Source organism: Tribolium castaneum, chromosome 9, assembly GCF_031307605.1.
Source record: "Tribolium castaneum strain GA2 chromosome 9, icTriCast1.1, whole genome shotgun sequence".
NCBI classification, from domain to species: Eukaryota; Metazoa; Arthropoda; class Insecta; order Coleoptera; family Tenebrionidae; genus Tribolium; species Tribolium castaneum.
This window is the reverse complement of record NC_087402.1, coordinates 11225060-11247785: the sequence shown is the minus strand read 5'-3', so window position 1 is coordinate 11247785 and position 22726 is coordinate 11225060.

Genomic DNA, 22726 nt, shown 5'->3' with positions numbered 1-22726 from the left:
AACATTTAGCCCAAAAACATTAAAGTTAAAAGCTACATCCAGAAATGCAAAAAAATATATGGTGTTCAATTTAAAAAAAAATGTAAGTTTGTATTGAAGCTAATATTGGAAACATCCTGTAGAAATGAAAATAATGAATCCACGGCTTTGGTGAAAATAAGATAATTTTCTAACATTTAAACATCAATAACGATTTTTTTTAATTGCTGAGATACCTTATCTAATTAAGTCTCTCCTCTTTTTACTATTAATTACTTTTGAACTCCATTTGTGATTACGTTTTTGGGAGAAATTATAGGTAATAAAAACAAGCCAATCCTGGTTTCAAAAATTTGTAAGTTGTTCTTTCTGTTTTGAGTTTTAAAAAATGCTGTACGCTGCAATAATTTTTTTGCTGTATTTTGAATTGTTAGAAAAAAATTAGAAACGCTATAAAATAAAAATAGTGCCCTAATTTTAAAGTTACATCCATATTTTAAAAAACATGCGAGTCGTATAATCTTTGATTTAAAAGTCTCGATTAACTTTCGATTGTTTAAAATGGTGAGTATAAGCTGCTTTTTTGGACCAGTTTGTGTTTTTTCTTGCCTTGATGTTCATTCACTTAAAATTCTTGCATCCAGAAATTGGAGAAATTCGTGACATTTCTCAGAGTGTTTCGTTACGTGTATAAACTGTAAATTGGGTAAATTTTGTTTAAAATATGAGCGTCCAGGTGTTTGGTGGTCGCCCATTTCAGTTTTTTGTTCCAATAAGTAAGAAGTCAAAGCTGTCGAGTGTCTTAGGCACCGTTGATAATATCAGCCCCGTGTGTGTTGTTTTTTGTGTTTGGTGGTCATCTACATAATATTATGAGTAGATAAGTAAATAAATCATTTCGGAGGGATCGTGGGAGCATTGTTTGTCTTGATGCAATTGACAGGAGGACAAAGGATGAAGTCTCTCTGTTCTTTGTGAGTGCATGTTGTGAATGGCGAGCCGACACATCCTCTCCTCATCGTAGATATTGTGGGAACGAACGGTTGCTGCTGCTGCTGCAGTGGGACACTGCAGTCACTGCTCTACCAGACCGGCCGGCCTGCAATTAACATTCCTGAAGACTTGCCATCAGCGATGATGTCTTAGAACAAAGATATCGCTGGATTGTGGCCGTTTCGCCGAGGTGGCAATAAAAACAGGGGTCCGTCCCGGACCAGGGTTGCATTATTATGTGTATCCACCTATGTGTGTTTGCAGGAGATCGGAACGAGGAGGACCTCTCTCTGGGAGGGGGGCCTCGATCGCCAGGTGCACAGCCCCGGGGCTCGCATTCCGAACCAAACACGCGCTGTTTGCTCATCTTCGCAATCCACGCTACCACCTCCCCTCGCTCCTTCCTTGCACCTAAATCAATTATATTATTATTCAGCTGAATTATTTGTATTCTCATTCACATAAATTACACAATTTATACTGTGTCCATCACAAGACGAGTTCTCTGTAAACACTAGCTTTAATATGATGGGGGCCCGGTGCACGCCGTGCCAGGTGTGCCTCAACTCTACTTTATGACACACTCCTTATTAATAAATTTTAACGAGACACTCTCGAATTCCATTTACTTCAAAGAAACCAACGCATTTTTTTAAATAACTCGTGAAATTATATTTCGGATGCAATATTCAATCAGAAAACGTAGAAACTGTTAACACTGAAACATAAAAAACTGAAACGGCATTTCATAATTTTATTTTTACAAAAAAGGTTTGGAAGCAATTTTTTTATCGTAACAATTGACATATATAGAAATAATAATAATAGTGCTTAATCTAGCGTTGTTTTTAACAAACTTATAGTTCTATTTTTTAGAATAAGTGGTATAATAACGAGATACACCTTTTCCAATAGTATTTGTCTCTCAAGACAATTTTTTTTAAGGAATTTAATTTTTTGATTGTGCACCATATGAAAAATTATATTCCCTACACCAGTGGTGCATAATAGATTTTTTACCTGACACGTCTCTATCTTGCAGATAGTATGATTATTTTTTTGCTTGAAAATTATCAATATTTACTAATTTGACTGTTCCAAATGCAATTTTTTTTGCTTTAAAGATATACAAAATAAGTAAAATTTTGCCACTTTTGTAGTTTCTGGCACCCAGCTGCAGTAAAAAAATTGAAAAAAAAACATTTTTCTTTATTAAAAGCAGCAGTCCTTTTTAAAAATACTCAAGATAGGTTGAACTATTACTAAAAAGTAAGTAAGTATAACAATCTTAGAACTTGTTTTGTTTTGTAATTTCTGTATAAACAAAAATTTTTGAAATGAGATAATTTTTCTCTGATAAATTGGTTTATTTGGTAATATTTGGCACTAATTTAATAGAAAGAGATTGATTGAACTAATTGAAGGGTTTGAATATATAACATGGTAACTGAAAAAATTAATATTTTGAGTGTGATATCATGTACCATGAGATCTAAAATGTTCTCCATTAGAGCAAGCTGTGCCTATGGAACTTTAGCCACATTTTAGTCGTTTATTGACGACGGCACTTCTGAGGTTACTTTGTCTTATGCTGGTTTTACACAGCATAAGATGTGGTTAAAGTAACACTTCAATTCGGTATATTTTCAATCTCATGGTATTATTTACATATACCTACCACTGTATTTGATTATGATTACTTTTAAGTCTGAAATGATTTTCAAATGTTGAATGAATATTAGCTGTATTGTAGTAATACCAGCAGAATTTAACAAAAACTAAAAAAATATTCCTTTTTGTTTCTACGTATATGCACTTTTACAAAACCACATACCAACACTCATCTCTTCAAAAAAGTACCGAATATAGATTTTTGGAACGCTTAATTAAAATACTATGAGTCGGTTTGCAGAAAGCAAAATTAAAATTTAATTCAGAATTAAACTAATTCAAATTAAGTTGTCATTTAAAATGCATAGACAAATGACAAGTTAATGGCGAATTAAATTTTAATTGCGATTGAAACGTTTTGTAAACCCGCCCTAAACCTATTAATTAATAATATACAGTTTTTGCATAACTTATTTTTTTTATAAAAGTACAATTTTTGTCGCAAGCTAAATCGAACAAAAGCAACCAAGAAATGCAAATCTTAAAACCTGCTGTTGCGATGTTCTTCACCGATTTAATAAAATATTTACTCCTAGAATGAGCGAGATTTTTTACAGAGACGTGTGTGTATGTGTGTGAAGTGTGATTTGTGCCTTTAACTTATCAAAATAAAGTCTCGTTTTCTCATAAATTTGAAACTAAAACTCCAGTGGACGGCAGACTAATCTAAATTGTATTCAATTGGTAAACATCTGCAAAATAATAACATTTGCAAAAATAAAAAGAAGAAATTGTTTTTTTGACTTTATTTTGTGTTTTATTCAAGCACAAAAGTGATAAAAATCTGTAAAAAAATGGTTTTTTATAATATCTTGGTTATTTTTCTAACTTTGTTTTTTCTATGTGATTCCAATGAAAATTTTAAAAGTCAGCGGCTGTGCAGTTAATCTTTTCTAAAATTATTTCACAGTTTTGAACTCTAACATTTCCAATTATTGTACTCGGTATTTCAGAAAAAAATCTTTGTTTTATTAACAAACCATCTTTTCTGAAATTAATTTTACTCTTCTTCTACTCTCTACTTTTCTGATTATCAAATAGTAATATTTTCTGAAATACATTTGATACATTCTGAACTGCAATTGTAAAAGATGTCGAATTCGAATCACTAAATAATTAGCATCATTCTTTAATATACCAAGTGATCCAGAAAATCTGTTTCGATTGCAACTGATTAGTAGGTATACATACTAATTATTCTGACAGCAATTTACAATATTTCCACATGATACTAAAACGTATTCTTTTGTATTGTTGTAAACTATATTGTCTTTTGAAACAAGGAATAGGTGATAATTTTAAACGTTTCATTTTTGTCGAACAAACAGAAAACCTCTTTTATTTGGGGTAAGCGGTGCACCGAGAAAATGGAAAAAAGTCCACAGAACCGGAATTTATAAAATCATAAAACAGATCCATAAATTTATAATTAATTATTTGCTCGGCCAAGTCCATAAATCAAAGAATCGTAAAATCGTTAAGATAATTCCGCTTCTTATAAATAACATTTTCGTATTGCAATTACTTTGGCGGCATTTGAAACCGAATTTATTTTTAGTGAAATGGTTAACAATTTTTTGCCTGAAACGTTGTCGGTTATTAATTGCTGTTAAATTGTCGATAAATTTTCATTTCTTTAATAGTCCAAGTGGGCCCAATAAGGTATTACGTTGTGCGATGACATTTGTGATTCTCTCAATTTGTTGGGTGCTTGTTATCTGATCGTTTACCTCGCGGAGAGCAAATCGAATCGACTTATTGAAAAGGATTTGTAACAGTCAGGCCTGCATTGCATTGTTTAGACTCCATCAAATTAAAATGATTCGCTTCTTGGGTGATTGTTGGCAACGATATGAGGATTTTTCGGGTGGTTGTGGTCCAGATGTTCGTCGTGAGGAAAGTGGATACGAGTTCTTAGATTACGTGATCGATAAAAATAGTAGACATCTGAAACGGTATGGATCGAACAGGTGTTAAGGGGTTACCAGAAAAGGAAATACATCAGTCAGTCGCACCCAATATAGAGTCAGCGGTCAGACGCTTTGCAGACAAGATCATTAGTAGATTTCAAGACGATGATTTACCTTTATTGGTTTTATATTTAAATCGGTTGATGAAATAAGACGACAGCTATTTGGCCTGCGAATTCTCCCGACTTTACTATGATATATTGCGGATATTACGACGTCTAGAACCAGCCCATATTCGCTCTCGGTTATTTATTGGTGCATTAATGAGATGCTCCAAGGGACGTCCATTGACTATTCCTTGTCGCTACTGAATAATCATGATAAACATGAAAATACGATATACATACCTGAAATTATTCCCAGGCACAACGTCACGACTATATTTATGCTAATCGATTATTTTAATTTATTTCTCCTCCTAGCTACGTTTCACCGAATTTGCAAAAAAACATTTATCTTAAATTAACTCATGTTTTAATTAATTTGAGTTCTCACAAAACTCAGGCGCAGATTTTCTGAACGTAATTACGAAAATCTTGGTAATACAACGATAAATAACTTCCATATTTAATTTTTTTAATTTAAATTCATTGTCTTACGTCTATCTAAATTCGAAATATTATCCGAGGAATAAACCACAGACGAAATCGGAGTACAAAATTGAGAAAATCAGAAAATCTGAAAAAAAACACGGGAAATTATTTAAAACAATTAGAAAAAATCTTGAGATAAAATCAGAAGATATCATAGAAAATTTTGGAAGCGGTTTACATCTAAAGATTTTCAAAGCTCGACACAAAAGCTTTTGTTTTAAAAACCTTAGGGGATGATTCGTGGACTGCACATTAGTATCGAAATATTTAACGAAAAAACAGAAAATTGTAAAATTAAGTCCAAAACGTGTTTTTGAGCATATTTTGTTAAATCTAAAGCGTTTTTTGACGAGAATTCAATAAATTTGGAAGATTTATTAAGCAAAAGTAAAAAATCGTTAAATTAAGTCTAAAACATGTTATTGTCTAAAATTTTAGGATAAATTTGAATCAAAACAAAGTGTATAATTATACAGTGCGCTCAAAAAGTCTTTAGATCAACTCTTGCTGTGGAATTTAGATTGAAAGATTTTTATTGTCTTTGATAGACTATAGTTTTATTCTGTTGAAGTGTCAAACGTGCTACTTACAATTTTGTAAGAAATCAACATACGTTCAAAATTTCTCAGCAAGAGTTGATCTAAAGACTTTTTGAACACACCGTATTATCAACCCGTATAAACCGGTCTATTCTATATTCTATAAAGATGCGTCATTAATTTAACCTGCAATTAAATGCGTGATTAACTGATCACGTGACCATGCTGAACCAATTTGATTGGTCGATTCGCGTTGTTAACTTTTAGCAAGGAATAAAATTTAATAAATCTTTCTATAAATCGGCCTTAAGTCTGTGTTTAACGATGGGGTTAAACAGGTTTTTTTTTTTAAATTGAGAATTTTTCCTAAAAGTTGTCACAACGGTTGAATAACTCATGCGAGCATTTCCATAATATCAGCAAAGATTAGCGAAATGTCCTAACTGGGTCACTTGACCAGCAACAACTAAACAAAACAAAGAGCTTTTAAATTTTAAATAAAGTAATTATTATTTGGAATTAACATTGTTTTAGATTATCTGTTTTAGTTTATAAGTAAATTTTGTATGAACTTAACACCGAATTCTACTAAAATAGTCTGAAATGTATTTGTTATTTGTATTACATCTTGTGAATGCAGGAACATTTCTAAATGAAAGACACTTCTTTTTTAAATAAGAAATATGTTGCACAAATGTAGAAAATAGCACAATAAAGGCGGAAATGCATTTTTTTGCGCTTGTTTTGGTGTTTTTTTGGACAGAAATTTACTAAATTTGAAAAATTTTGTAGAAACATGTTTTGACAGATTTTATAATAGTTTTTTTTAATAAGAAACTCGTTAAATTTAATCGATAATGCCAAAATGTAGTACAAAATCGTCAAACTATGAATAGGTATGTATCCGGAAAAGTGTATTATTTTTTGTGAATTTGGGAAGGTTTTTCTGTGAAAAACTTACAAATTAGAAGAAAATTTCAAAAGTAAATTTATTATGTGTGATTATTTAAGACCAAGTTTTTGGAAACATAAATTTAAACTCTAATTAAAACATAACATCGCCAATCAAATACGGATTACCTTAGCAACTAACGGAGAAATTAAAAACTTAGGTTTAATCTTACCAGGAACCGGGTCTAAATGGATTTAGAGCATTTCTTAATGAGAAATTCATTATTATAATGAAAATTGAGCTAAAAAAACAAAGTAACAGTAGTTTATTATACAAGTAAACTTGTTCATTATGTCTGAGTGATGTCAGAAATCACGATCAAATTGTGTCAATTTTTCTTTACGTGTTACGTTAATAATAATAATTAATAATAAATATAACGTTTTCTCTTATGGATACAATAATAAATTTTGGCTAAATTTTTTTACCAGTAAAAAATAACTATAAGATAAAAATATTATATAAATTTTAGGTGGATATTGTGGTCCTTAAAACTCGCGCGATTTTTCGAGCACGACAGCGTAGCTCAAGTGCTCTAAATAGAGCAAGTGTTTTAATGACCAGTTATTCACGAATACTTTACGTTATTTTTTTATTGGTACACTTTCAAATCATAAATACTGATATTATTGTTATGTGATCACTATATCTTTCGTTGTCATGGAACTGATGGTCATTGTAATAAAAAATCATTAACAAGATACCAATCATGTTTCTTGGGTTATTGATGTTGCCATGGGCACTTTAAAAAACGCGCGTTTTTGAAACTTGAAACTAATACAGTATTTCTATTTTAAAAATTAAATTGACAAATGTTACTTCAAAACCTCAAATAAAAATTTTGAAAAATAATTACAATTTAGTGTATATTGTCTAGTTGTGGATAAAACGTTGTATTGCATACGGGTTTTACATTGTAAGACTCGTAGACAATAACTATTATTTTTAAATGTATTGTTTAAACTCGTTGCCTTAAAATCTAAAAAAAAATATAATTAAACAAATACGATCATGTCTCGCTCAAAATACTCGAACTACCTTGGTTAAAAGTTGAAAATATGTATCAACATCAATTGGGTACATTTATGTTTAAACATATGGCAACTTCGTCTTCATCCTATCTTAGAAAAAAATTAAATTTAGAAAAAACTTTCATAATGTCAATATTGGTCATGACACCCAAATCTCTTTGCCCCACTTTAGTACATCCATCTTCTAACACTCGTGGTGTTAAAATTTTGAACTCCACGGTATACTTTTTCAATTGAATATGTTTCCATGAATAAATTTCGTACACGTTACACAGATTTCTTGTTCTCACAGGGTTAACTGTTAATTATGGATTTCATGATTGCAAGCTACATTTTCGTTTCCACTTTCATATTCATTATTTTTGCATCCTCTTAGTTCTAAGTTTTCTAACTATTATATAAAGTTGTTCTACTTATTTTTTGTACTTCTCAGCAATTGTATGTTTATTTTTCCTATTGTTTAATTTTTTTTATTATAATTTCGGAGTTGAGCCTTCTGCTAGTCTTGGCTTCACAGAGTTTGTATAATTATTTTATTTTATTTTTTCAATAAAGCTCTATTATTATTATTGTGTAATTATTTAATGGTAGTGGATTGCAAATTGCAATAAAACTCACTTTCACAACTCAAAAAGTTTGTGGTTGTGACCACCAAAATTGCAATCTGCTCTCTGATTTGACCGAACCTCGCCGTGTTTGTTCAATGTAATGAATTATTGGCAGCAAGTGTCAAAAATGATGAAGGATCGTATTTTGTACCACCTGAGGCCCTCACATCTTTGTTTTTACCGCTCGTGCTTGTTACAGCCTGTCAGGGGTCCTTCCCTCTGCATTATATTTTCTATGTATCTTGGTTCGTGGTCTTTTATTCAGATTCCTTCGAGATCACGTCCGTCGATAAACTCTCAAGCTACTTCAGTAGATATGTGTATCTTATTACAGGTATTCCATTCCAATTTGTATCCGAAACCCTAAAAATAAAGATAAAAAAGCTCTCCACAACGTCGAGGTGGTGTTGTGAGCACTTCGTTTAGTATTTGTAAACACTCGTTGTGTGTGTGTAATATTTTGGTCTAAAAGTGTGTGAGAAGAGAGAGATTCCGGCGGCTTTTCAAAAGTACCTTTTAACTAAGCATACAGGTGTAGTCACTGTAGCGGTTTACCCTATTAACCACAGTTACTACCGGATAAACAAACTAACAACTTCGATGTGTACTTTGGATGCTTCTAAAATGTTTACTAATCTGCATCAAACAAGAGCTTTTCCTGAATTGACTTGACTCTCCTACAGCTGTGTGAATTATTACCGAAGATTCCTTGTCATTACTAATTTGTCTTGGTTGTCTTTTATACCGGTGGCGCACTCAATTGTATCGATGTGTTTATCAGGGAGGTATTAGTGGTCCGGGAAAGGTCGGAATATTCGAGATGGGACCGCTGATAGGACCAGAGGAATGCCATTTTTTTATCTCCAATAATACGAGAATCGTGTTAAAGTGTACGGGTTCGAGGAACATCTCAACTAAACGAGAGAAAACTACCAGGAGGGCGCAAAAATCCAACATTAAAACCAAAAAACACCCCACTATTTCAATTAATGAAAGACTCAAACCATTATTTTGAAAATTATGAAATGCGGTCTGTTTTATGTTGTTGCAATTTTGTGAATCAAACTTGTGATTGGCGCAAAACGAGTGAAGTTTTTTTAGAAGTGACTGGTATGTTACATCCGTCAGGGCTGTTGGACCAGCCTATTAACACCCAGTATGTAGTATTTTCAGGCTGGACGAAGTTCTTTTACCACCCATGACATTGTTTATTACGTTGCTTGAAATGCGCTTGATAAAATTTTATTCCATAATAAAATTTGTCGTTTTATTACAATTGTTTTAGTAGCTATAACATTATTTACTATTCATTTTAAAAGAAAGAGCGTCGTTATCTCGTAATTATAATGAAGCAGTTTGTTATAATTGGTTGGGAATTTCGAGGAGTCGGGAAAAATGCAAATTAATATGGTGCTTATTTTTTATTTTCGGACATTTATCGGCCAGATGTTCATCATCATGGGTATTTATAACGCAGCGAATCGCACAATTCGAATTTATTAGGAAAATTCTTAGTCAACAACTCGTTTTCTCGAAACGTTTTTGCAAATTGCCGCACCTTTGATCTTGTGGCCTTCCGGAATTGCCGACATAAATGCAGATTACTGCGATAAGAATCTACTACGTCAATGTTGCTTCTAGTTGTCGAAATTCTTTTTTCTAACCGCCCAAGAAGTCCGGAATTCGAAATATTTCGAAGGCCGTTTTCGGCTCTCATTCATCATTTTTGTTCCGTCTCGAAATTCTGAAAATTGTTCCCTTTTTCGGTGAGTGTTTTCACACTTGATTAAATGAAGGAATGTCCTAGTCGCATGAAGGAATGTAAAACGATGATGGGTAGTTTTATTATCTACGGCATCTCTCCTTGACAGTGTTGGTGAATTAAGAGACCGGAAGCCGGTCCCGTAAAGTCATTCCTCGTGAGGACTGAGCATGATTTTGCACTTAAGTTTATTGCAGGTAATACAATACCTTTGCACTAGATCACTGCATCGCTTGGAATGTCGCACCGAGGGGTGGCTTTTGCCGAAAAATGGTTACAATCTTACGACTACATGACAGCTTCAACAATGAAGAAAGCGCGCCGATTGACGGGCCACTATCTCATCAAAATAAGCCGAACCATAAACGTGTTCATACTAATATTTATTCATACATAAAGAAAAGAAAAATGTGAAGTAGTATCTAATTCTATTACCTACTATAAGTTCCAACATATTTATTTGTTTCTTATTATTTTTCAAAATTGTACAAGAAAGCGACTTTTCTGTAAATTTTTGAACTATTATTTAGGCTCCTTTTTAACTAAAACTTTGTAACCCAAGATTTTCCAAAAAATCACTGTAAGCTATCAGAAAACGATGGTGATTTTTAAGGGTATATCACGTAAAAAATAAGCATGTTATTGAAATCATTCACTGAAAAATCTTTATAAAATTAGATCATGTTGTGTACGTACATACCTACATATCATTTTAAGCAGTTTTACGAAAAGTTTTATGTTATGTAAATTTGGAAATTGTATCTTTCATTAAATCATTATCTATTAGCTGTTTCAAAACTATGAAAACACCAACTTCGCATTTTCTCTCAAAATTTGTTGTTATAAATTACTCATGCACCTCAAAAAATTAATAGCTAAAGTAATTTATAGTTTTGATGAGAGATCTAACCATTAATAAGAATTTTACAGTTTTATCAATCTTATTTAAAACAAAGTTTAGTAAAATGCGACGTTGGTGTTTACATAGTTTTGAAATAAATCTACATTTTGACTAATAATCTATTGCAAACAAATGTGGAGTTACATTTTTCATGTACAAATACACAAATAAAATGTACCACGCAAACGTAGTGAGTGACATTTTAAAAATTCGATGTTAAGGAGATTGAGAAGGGGCGCGTTTCTCTAATAAAGTATATCTAAAAACCAATAATCGCACAGTATTAAAAATTCAGCGGTTGTAATTAAAGACTCGATTTTTTTCTGTGCTTGTGATTTTTTCTAAATATTTCTACAGTTTATTATAATTAAAATTAGTATGAAGTACTAGCTGCAAAAATTATTAAAAAGCCAGTAGCCCCAAATATAATTACATATTTGCTGTTTCAAAACTATAAAAACGCCAACGTCGCATTTTACCAAATTATTATTAATGAATAGATCTCTCATTGAAAGTATTAATTACATTAGCTATTATTTTCTTGAAGTGCATGAAGAATTTATAACAGCTAATTTTGAGAAAAAATGCGACGTTGGCATTTTTATAGTTTTGAAACAGCTATTAATTAAGTAAAAGTTAAAAATTCAAATAAACGTAAATTTGGTGCTAGCAACAATTTATAAATTAATATGTTTATTAATCAGTTTATAGAAGGATCTTTATTTTAATCCACAATTAAAACCATGATTAACTGATCAGTGATCAGTGATCACTTCACCAAATTGAACCAATTGATTTGTTTTTTTTTTAATTTATAGAATTTAACTGAAAAAAATGACATTAAGAACTTTAATTCAAACTAAAAAATTTTACTTATATTTACTAAAAATAACAGGTTATTGAAAAAAAAACAATACATCTGTAGTTCAGTAAGTATAAGTCAAATGTGTTCAAAAATGTTTGTTCATCAAGTTGACTACAAAATTCAAATTCAATGTGCTGCTTTTTTCAAAATGACTTTTGTAATTGTTTAGTACTGTCATCTCTGTCAAATCTTTATATTAGCTTCATTTTCATTTTTTCATTCAAGTTGCCTCAAGTGTGGGGTGTATTTTGATTTGTGTTTTATATTTTCGTGATTTTTGTTATGTACTTTCTCCTTTTTTAGAACTGAAATCCTTTTGCATTATTTTGACCGATCTGTTACTTTGACGGTATTGAAAATTTAAATTAATCGACACATTACGTATAAATTGCATAGGTGCGACTTGATGACCAATCATTTTTAAACACATTGTATATTATACAGTAAGTATACCTTCGTCTATTATGAGGAGAAGTTACCAAACCTCAGACGCCTAATAGTAGAACTTTATTTTAGGCAAGATATTTCAAGATACTTTTTTTTAAAGAACGATTATAAAAATTCACGATTTACTGTTTTAGAAACAAAGAAGTTTTATATTAATAATAAAAATAATAAAAGTTTCACACACCTCGTTTTAAGAAATAGGAGCAAAGATTATTTTTATTATAATAATAATAACTGCTAAGTTGATTTCAGCTTATTTCTTTGTTTTCTACTTTGGTTTCAAAAAATTGATTTTCCCTGGTTTAAAAAAATTAATACAAAATCGCAGACAACCCTCAAGTTGAATTTTTTTAATTTATTTATTTATTTATACAGGGCTGTTCCGATTTTATTGTTACAAATTTAAACAGGTGATAAAACGTTCAATTTTAAGACAAAAGTTTTCTATAAACATGTGTCGATAAATACTTTTAGTATTTCAATATTTTAAAAACCATTACAGATAAAATTAAAATTTGGTAGTTGTTACACACATAGTCGAATTCGAGGATCAAATGTAAGAATTTTTACTCAAGGGTGAGTAGGATATAAACTACCCTAACTATGTTGGCATTACTTTTTGTGACACTTTTCACTGCAACACTGGAAGTTTGTCTTTTGTAAATGATTAAACAATTTAATAAATTTATTTTTATTAAGCGTTCTTAACGTAGAATTTGTTATTCTTTAAAAAAATGGATTCTTTTAATAAATGTTGCACTTTAGAGAATGTAATAATAATCTCACATATAGGATGTATTTTCAAGAATAAATTATTTTACATTCATGCTCGGTTCCAATTTTCTCAGTTGATTCCCTTGTGACCAAGTGTTTATTTATTTCGTTTTACTTATTAAAAATGTGTTTACTTTGCATTCCACCGTGTTATTGTGTTGTAGTTTATTAAGACGTTTCCATGCAGGTTTAAATAACAGAGTTTTCAGGTCGTTTGAATTTATTGAGAGAACATCATAATTAATTTCGAATCGACCCTCGTAAGTTACTGAAAAGCGAACCCATCCAAAATCTCTATCATTATAAAGTTCTTGAAGCGGGAAAGCGTTGGTTTGAGTCCGGGCCCGGCCTCCTGCTGGAGGAGAATCCTCGCAGACACCGGGTCTGAGGCCTCGCATTCCGTCCGAATCATCTCCTCCGATTTGTTTTATTTGGCTATCGAACGGGCGGAGGGGTGCAGAGGCCGCTGATTCTGGTCGGAATGAACCACCCAGGTGTGCCATGACTTGAGTTTGTTTTTCCTGTGTTTGTTAATGACGCCGTGATGAGTGTGTGTTGGTCGGTTCTTTGTTCTGAGATGATAAGTGAAGGGAGCGCGCATTCCTAGCTGGTTATCGGACTTCGGGGTGGCCGCGGTCGGCTTTGCCACTCCGCCGTGGGCGGCCCCGCTGCCTCTAATGGGACAGACTCTACAAATCAATCAGTTTCAACTTGAGAAGACAATAGTTTCACATTCCCGAATTCGTACTCGGCCGCCGAAACCGCGACTACGCCCCAACTGGACCGCCTCCTCTCCTGCTTTGCATCAGGCAATTAAGTCCTTCAAGGACTACAACCGAATTCATAGGCAAATCATTTCTCGAGAGCTGACAGGTAGCGGAGATGATAGCCTGACAATGGAAATCGACAACTCCTTATCTCACGCTCCGAGGCAGTGTCATTAAAGTTGTTGGGAGGTGTACCTGGAACGCCGAAGAGGGTGACTGATAATAATTAGCCACGGCCATTATCAATTTTCACTTCAAGATAAGCTTAATACCTTTTTTACAATTAAATTTATTTTATTCTCAAGCTTTGAAAACGAACACATTCTTCAGTTTCAGCTTTAGGTATTTCTATTGTTTTGTGTTTTTTACGACCGATTTTTTTTCACACACTGTTTTGTATAAAATATGGCAACGTGGGTAACGTAAACCATTATTCTTTTCCAAATCTGCAATATAAATAAGATAAGGCTAAGTGGACACTCATGTCTTAGATATTTCCTTACTCAAAGCTTCAATTTTTTTGTCATTTTGTAATTCATCTATTTATGTTTTATGTTTTTTGTATGTTCTTAATTTTTCTTTATAGCGATGAAGATTCTGGTGTAAGAAGTGTATAGTTAGTAACAAATTGGAAGCAAGCAGTATTTTTTATATGTTCTTATCTGTTTTTTTTTTAATTCAAACTTTGTATTGCTTGTAGCTCTCGTTGAGTTAATTTTAAAATGTTTTTTTAGAAGAAAAAAAAAGTTACTTATGTACTCACTCTTAATTCTTGCACTGATCAAGATCTAAGTCCACTAATTTATTGAATTGTAATAAATTATAATTTATTAATTGGCAAACACTTTCGAAGTAAACAAACTTCATAGAAATGACAATTTCTCAAAAACTAGTTGGTACTCGCACAGAAAGCAGTATTTTCAATTTTTCTACAATTTCTTCTACCTAATAAATATTTAAATTTAATTTTATTCTCTCATTTAATTTCCTTTTCATCATTAATCACTAAAATTAAACATCACACTACTCTTTTATAAACCAATTAACGGCCTGATGAAGATTGAATAAAGAAATCGAAACGTTGCTGAAAAATTGTATTTTCAGTGATTCGTTTAAAAACGCCAAATACCTTTTCTATACCAGAAAACCTAATAAAATTAAGGTGACCAACGGTCCTGATTTAACCAGAGCTCTAGAGCTCTAGGTTTTTACAGTTGTGTCCTGTTTTACGTTGGTGTCCTGATTGATCCAGATTTTAATACAGTCAGGCCCAAATGTCCCGGCTTTAGGATTTTTAAATTGCCACAAAAACAGAATATGTATATAGGTTATTAGAATTTCTGATTTATCGACTTTATTTTATTTTTGTTTCATTAGATAATATGCTTTTTTTTTCAAATAAAAATTACCGAAAATTTTCATATTTTTGATAAATTGCTAAAACAAAAAAAAATCTAAAGTTTCCAGGTACCGTGAAAAACCTTTCATTTTCCGCCAATTTCTTGACACGTTTCATAATTTTCATAAGAGTTCAAAAATCTTTTCATCCCTTAAAAAAGTCAATTCAACACAACTCACAACAAATAAATAAATTTTTGATACAATTTAAATAGATTTTCAAAAAATTTACAAATAAAACAATAGAATATGTTATGCAGAGATTCATTAAGTAGATATGTGAGGGTCACAAAAAGACCAAACAAAAATACCAACAAATCCAATCACCTTTTTTTTCGTCTTTCATACCAAGATTTTACACTCTGCATTATTGTTAAGTATTATTCAATGTCCTGATTCTGAATTTGTTTAAGTTAGTCACCTCAAATACAATTAAAAAATTAAAATACTATTAATTGATTCTACATAAAATTATTGGTAATCCCAAAATTTCGATCATTTGAATTTTTAATTTTTACGTAAGTAATTAATTATTTTCTATTGCTGGTGACATATTTTACCAGAAAAACAACATTTAAGTATCGCTTGCTGTGTTTTGATTAATTTGAACACTGAATACAAGATTATTATAAAAATATTTGTTTAACGTATTTTTACGTAAAAATTAAAAAAAGAATTGTTCAAAACATAAAGAAATTTTTGTCTTGTTTCAGATTGGAACTAAAGTAGCAAACAGGTTTTTATTTCATAGGACTGTACTTTATTTTAATTATTATCCTTGATCCTTTGAATACACTTAAAACAAGATAAATACAGTGAGTGGCAAAATTCTGTTAAAACTAAAAATAGATAGATGCTTTAATTGCCGAAATGGCCATACCAAATACTTAGATGTTATGAAACAATAAAAAAAAACACTACAAAAAAATATAAGGTGTAAATTTCAGTATCAATAAAAAATAAAGAAAATTCTAATACATATTACCAAAAAAAAAACAAGTCAATTCTTAGCATTTTGAAAAGTACACATCCACCAACTTTGTAGATCAATTTTTGTGGTACAGTCCTAAAGTTGCTTATAATTATATTGTACAGTATGAACAACTTCTGGATTAATATTTTTTAAATCTTTTAAATTTGGTTGTTTATCAAAAAAAATGAAAAAACTGGGTTCTGGTCAAACATACTTTTAGCCTTTTAGCAATAAACGTTAATAAGATTTTGTTTGAAATTTACTTCTCTGCTTTTCTGACAAAATAACAATAGTATAGTTTATTATACAAGTCAAGAAAAATTGTTCATTATCTGTGAGTGCGGAGCACTAGTTTCAGAAAGGAATCTTGAGCAGATAATGCTAACTTTTCTTTACGTATTATAATACGTTTTCTCTTATAGGTACATTGAAAAATCATTGTTAAATTTTTTCACCGATAGAATAAAATATTACCAAATGGCTACTTTATTCTATCGGGTAAGATAAAAAAATAACTAAATCAAATAATGTACCATAATAGTAACCACTTGTAGAATAAAGATGTACTACCTCTACTCGTATTCATTGAATAAGCAACAACATTATTAGTACCTATAAGAGAAAATTATGTATATGTTTGTTTTTTGTAAGTACACTCATACTGGTAAAATTTATGTTGTTACGTTGTTATGTTGGTTTTGTCATTTTGATAATTAATTAAAAAGTCTATCGCTATGACCAAAAATAATAAACGGGTTTCTATTTAGAAACATGTTGATGATGTCTTTACTCAGAAACCAAAATGTGAAGAATTTTAAATTTAAATTTAAATAAAGCAATAAGAAATAGAAATAGAGAAATTATAAAGTATCTACATAAAAGAAATTATAAAGTGTTTATGTAGACCAAGTTTTAGCTTTAATTTATAACCACACTCTTCGAAACTAATTATTCACTTTCAGCAATTTTAGAATCTGGCGATTTTTCACTAACATTCTCTTGAAAAGGTTAGGTGGAATACACTGTATGTGATCTGATAATAATTACCAAACGATGATGCAAGGAAATGGAAAAACAACTTACTCTGTGATTTTTTAAAGGCGCTGATTTATAGAGCTGCGTAAAATTCCTGCCTGAGACTAATATTGATATATTATCGATGTTTCTGCTAGTATTTAGTTATTACCGTCCGTTAATCTCATGGTGCTATTTGTTAGAAAACGAGTAACGGAACGCATTCCCACATATCATCTTCACCATATAAATTGTCTTAATGCGTGAGGTCCTCATTTCAGAGTTATGATGTGTACAGTAAATTCCCAAACAAAAAATAAATAATTCGATATCATATAGTCCATAAAAAGTCATTAATTGAGTTAGAGAAAACAAGTTACATACATCACTTTCAAGCAATTTATTATTTCTCTTCTTTTTCGATATTTTTGTTGCGCGCGCTGTACATTTCCATCGCTCGACATAAATCTCATCGGACATCGGAATTGTACCAAGTACTCGTGAATTCAACAATTGATTCACTTCTTAAAATAAGAGAAAACATTACGTTGTTTCTGTTACGTCGAAATCAAACTGCTATTAGCCGTTAGCCGACTATTTAAAACGCCATAAACGTCGACAAGTGGCTACTTAAATGGTCATTTCGACAACAATTATCCCTAAAGTGGCTCAAATTCCAACTCCCTTGTTTCTGTCATTTTAGTGCGAACGCGAAAGACTGTAACGGCAGGCCAGCAGGCGCACACTACATGTGTGTCTTACTGATTGTATTTAACTTTGAGAATTGTAAAAGTCTTGTCGGCCTATTAAGGATGATTTAGAGCATAATGAGCTGCGGAAGATTAAGGGAAAAGGTTTTTCCTAGTTAGCGTCTCTCGATAAAAAATGGTGTTTTTGTGTTTGAGTCATTTGGCGCGTTGTTTGATGTTTGGCGTTTGCTTTGTGTTTTCCGCCTCTGAGGAGGAGACTTGAACGTGCGATGAGGAGTGTAAACTCAGGTCTGTGATTTTGGCTGCATCATCACCATAGAGCGGTTGAAACCAAACGTCTGACAAGGTCTACTAGACCAATTAGGGAGTTGAGTGTGCTCTTTAACGAGTCCAAGTAATAACACGGCCCGAGCCGCTCCGGATGCTGTGCCTCCCAGGACGAAATCACCGCTGTCACGGTTATTTGCCACCCGCAGATTACGACCAAGTTATGCCATTTCACATCTCTAATAACAACTCACCACCGGCCTCTTTATTCGAGGATAAGTGGAGGGAGCGTTTCGCCGGCCGACGTTTTGCCTTGTTAGCCCAACAAGAACTATAGAAAATGGATGATTTCATTATGGTGGTGATATAAATTTATCCGTGACGACAACCACAACAATCGAGATTTCACACCGTTTGATTTTATCGTTGCACGCGTTATTCATCCCCGAAAACGCTTTTTACAGTGAGCTATCACGGCCTATATTGGGATTAAGTCGGGCGTAATTCATGACATCTTACTCTTTTACTATAATGATGATGGATGAGGAGGCTTAAAAGACATTTCTCGGCCGTATAAATTATAATTTGGCATTTTTTATGGTCGTAAAAACGAGCACCTGTGCCTCAAATATATAATTTCAGAGACCATTTTTTGTGCAATGCCTCGAATGATATTAAAAGTCTTGGAGGTAATGATAACTTTGGAATTAATGATCTTTTATGGCATTGTTGATTTTTTTGGCATTCTTCCACTCGTCCAAACTAATTGCAAATATACACAAGTGCGCCCATTTACGCCTCATTTCCTAATGATTAATTTGGAAATAATTTTGTTGGAATGTCACGCATTGTTGGGTTTGAGTGCTTGTTTTGCCTCCAAAAATCCAAAATTTACCTGAGATAATTGCAAGGCCGTTGTTTTTGAATAGTCAATAAGACAAACAAAATATCACACAGTTTTTTCGAAGATGTTTATTAGAAAAGCAACACGTTTTATTTTCATTTCATTTCATTAGAAAATTATACAGGGTGTATAAGAAATATGTGTCTTAATTTTAACAGATAACAGAGCTTAACAAATAAAACATTTTTTCTATTTGTAATTTTTCAATCAAAAATTTGCAAATTTACTTAAAACTGGGAAAGAGATAACGTGAAACGTGTACCCAACTATGGGTACAAAAATAAAAAGGCTGAACTGTTTTCGTTGTGATAGAAACAGACAATTTAAACAATTTAAAAGAAGAATACAAATTGTTGCTATGAAAACAATCTAATTATTAAACACTGACCGGCCCGTTTGCACAAAATAAGAAAACAATGAAAATTATAAATAAGAATTTTGCAAAACGTTATATAAAAAAGTTGTTGTATGTGATGAGTTTTATTACGTGTTAAAATTAACACACGTTTTTCTGATACACCCTGTAGTTTTATTTATGTTAGAATGTTTAGAAAATTTTGAATTTTATGGATTTTGTGTACACCTCTCTCTAACAAAGTTTAATGTTACCATTTAAAAGTAAAACAGAATTGAACTAAATGTTCATGCCTGTTGTAAACTTTTTATTAACTCATTTTTTTATTAATTCAAAACTGTCTTTTTAGTTGCTTTTCATGATCATTTTGTACTTTTGGTAATTTCTTGTGTCAAAGCTGCATTCCTTATAAATTGCGTTTAAGTTTAAACGAGGTCTTTTTATGACTGTTGTCTTCGTGTCCAAATTAGAGATAGTTTATTCGAAATTAATCAAGAAACGGAACTGCCAACTTCTTTCATTAAAATTAATTGATCAATTTTTTGCTAAAACAGTGTTAAACAAAACTGCATTCCAAATCAATTGCGTCTAAATTTCATCGCTGGTGTTTTTATTACTTGTCCTTTCACGTTTTTCGTCTCAAAACCGTTGTCTTCGTCTCCAAACTTTTCAAAATATATCAAAAAGCGGAACTGACAATAACTTCCCACACTAGAACTAATTCGTCAATTTTTTGCCAAAATAGTGTTAAACAAGGTCTCTTTATGATTGTTTTTTTTCTTTGTGTTCAAAGGCACTTTTTTCGAAAAAAAATCGTGGAGTAACCGCACACCCAATTTTGCACACCAGAATTCTTAAAAATTTACTCTTTTCTAATAATGATTACCTCAAAATTTACATTAATTTCTTCAATTCTGTGCACCAATTTATTCTGCGATTTAATAAACAACCAGAACTGCCAACTTCTTTCGTTAAAATTCATTCATCAATTTCTTGCTAAGATAGTGTTAAAGAAAACTGCATTCCTAATAAATTGCGTCTAAATTTCAACGCTGGTGTTTTTATTACGTTTCCTTTCACGATTTTCGTCTCAAAAATCTTTTATCAAAATAATCAAAAACCGGATTAATACGAATATGCAAGTAAGAAAAAATTACAAAAAATTAACAATTCAACTTTTTGATGACCTAATAATTGGAATGATTAGGTACTTGTCCAATAATCTATTTATAAAGTAATTTATTCTACAAACTGCTAATAAAAAGTGCTTGCAAATTTAATAAAAAGTCAATGTTGTTAATAAACAACTTATTAATATTATTAAGAGATACACTTTTTTCTTAAAGTATTCGAGCCGGATCCGGCTTGTGGGCCATAGTTTGAAGACCTTTTGCTTAAGGCTAATCCGCCTAAATATTGCAAATATTTAGTGACTTGCGTTACAACGCTTCAGGTTCAATTTTTAATTACAAAAACAAAGTGTGTATTTTCTTGTGTCTCGATTGCTTACACAATCACGAATTGTGCAACTTATTAATACTGTTGTAGAAATACGTGAATTTTTATGTGTTTATTTACATGTTTTATTAACCTTCAAAAGAATGCTTTTCTCTGACTCTCTGATGGTTGTTTACTTTGTAGTATTTATACCGGGTGGCTCGAAAAAATTCCTGGTAAAATTCTCACTTAATTTATTTTATAGAACGGATTCAATTTCTCAAAACGGTTAATTACAATTTGCTCTTTACTTCTTCAGTTATTTTTGAAAATTTGATAAGACAGCTATTCCATTTTAACGGACAGGACACTTTGGACATATTTTTAGATTTTCTTTTCAGTTTTCATAAACAGTAAGTATGTAGTATCAATAGAATAGACACATTTGTAAAATTTGAAATGTCAATAGAAAGAAAAATACAAATTGATGACAGATGGGACACAGAAAAAAGCTTACATTTTTATCGTTGAAAAATCGTTATAGAATTCCGTTAATTTAAAAGGCACCAATTCTGACAATTATTTTTGAAGATAAAGGTGGAATTTGTTAAAATGTTTGAAAATGAAAACGAAGAACAAGGCAATGTGTAACGATTTCTGAATATTTAACTTTTTGTTTACACAAGACGGACGGGACAAAAAAATTCTTGTGTAGAAAAAACTCTAAAAAATTTATTCAGACAGGTTTTAATTAGTAAAAACTTTATCAGTATCAAAATTAGACAAAATAAAAAAATATAGCTTTTGTTTAACAACGTAAAAATTAAAAGCAACATTTATATGTTTGCAATAACGAACGCGATAACAAAATTTACGAAGATAAAAAATTAATATTATTAAACAATTTACTTACCCATTTTCTATTTTCTAAACTACCAAAAACTAAAAAAACACTTTTCAAAAATAATTATTATCTATTTTAAATAAAAATAAAATACCGTCCTACTTAATTTTGGCCGCACCTGTCCATGATAACATATTATCTTCAAAAAAAAACATTTATTGGTTAATTTAGAAAATAAGAAAAAAATTACAAACCTCAAAAAAGACAATTTTTATTGACAGGAATCACAGGGGAAGATTCTTCTCGTACTTGGAACTTTGTAGCACTTAACTCTTTTGTCATACAGATCACCTTTTAAAATTTTAATTGGTACCACTCTCCTTGTGACACCCCAAGTAAACTGCTAAACTGCATAATATGCAGTATATTATACTGCTCGAAAATTGTTTGGGATATTGCCCCACAACCGTCAAAGAAGTCTAGTTATACTAACATCAAACAAATTCTATCAAGTTTTGCTTATTTGAATCTTGTAACAATAAATCGGTAAATATCTATTTACTTTTAATTTCTTTTTATAAAAAATTCGGTAATATCCTTTTTTTAGTTTTCAGTTTATTTGAATGAAATAGCAAATCCAGTTCTAGTACAAGTTCTCTAAAAACGCAAGATAGTTCTGAAAATTATTAAATTAAAAAACCTGAAAATGTTCTTTGTAATGTCCCCAAACATGCACTAGATTTTTAAGTGTTTCCTTTATTTTCTGAAATATCTCTTAAAAAATTGCCTTGGCCTTATTTAAAACAATTCTTGTTTTTCAAAAAACGTAGACATTTTTACAAATTTTGTCTCTGTTATTACCTGACTTTTCTCAGACATTTTTCTGTATTGTGTACTACTTGGGCTTTTTCTAATATTACTCATCATGAATTTTCAATGTGAATTAGAACTTCTTAAAACCCTTTTATCCAA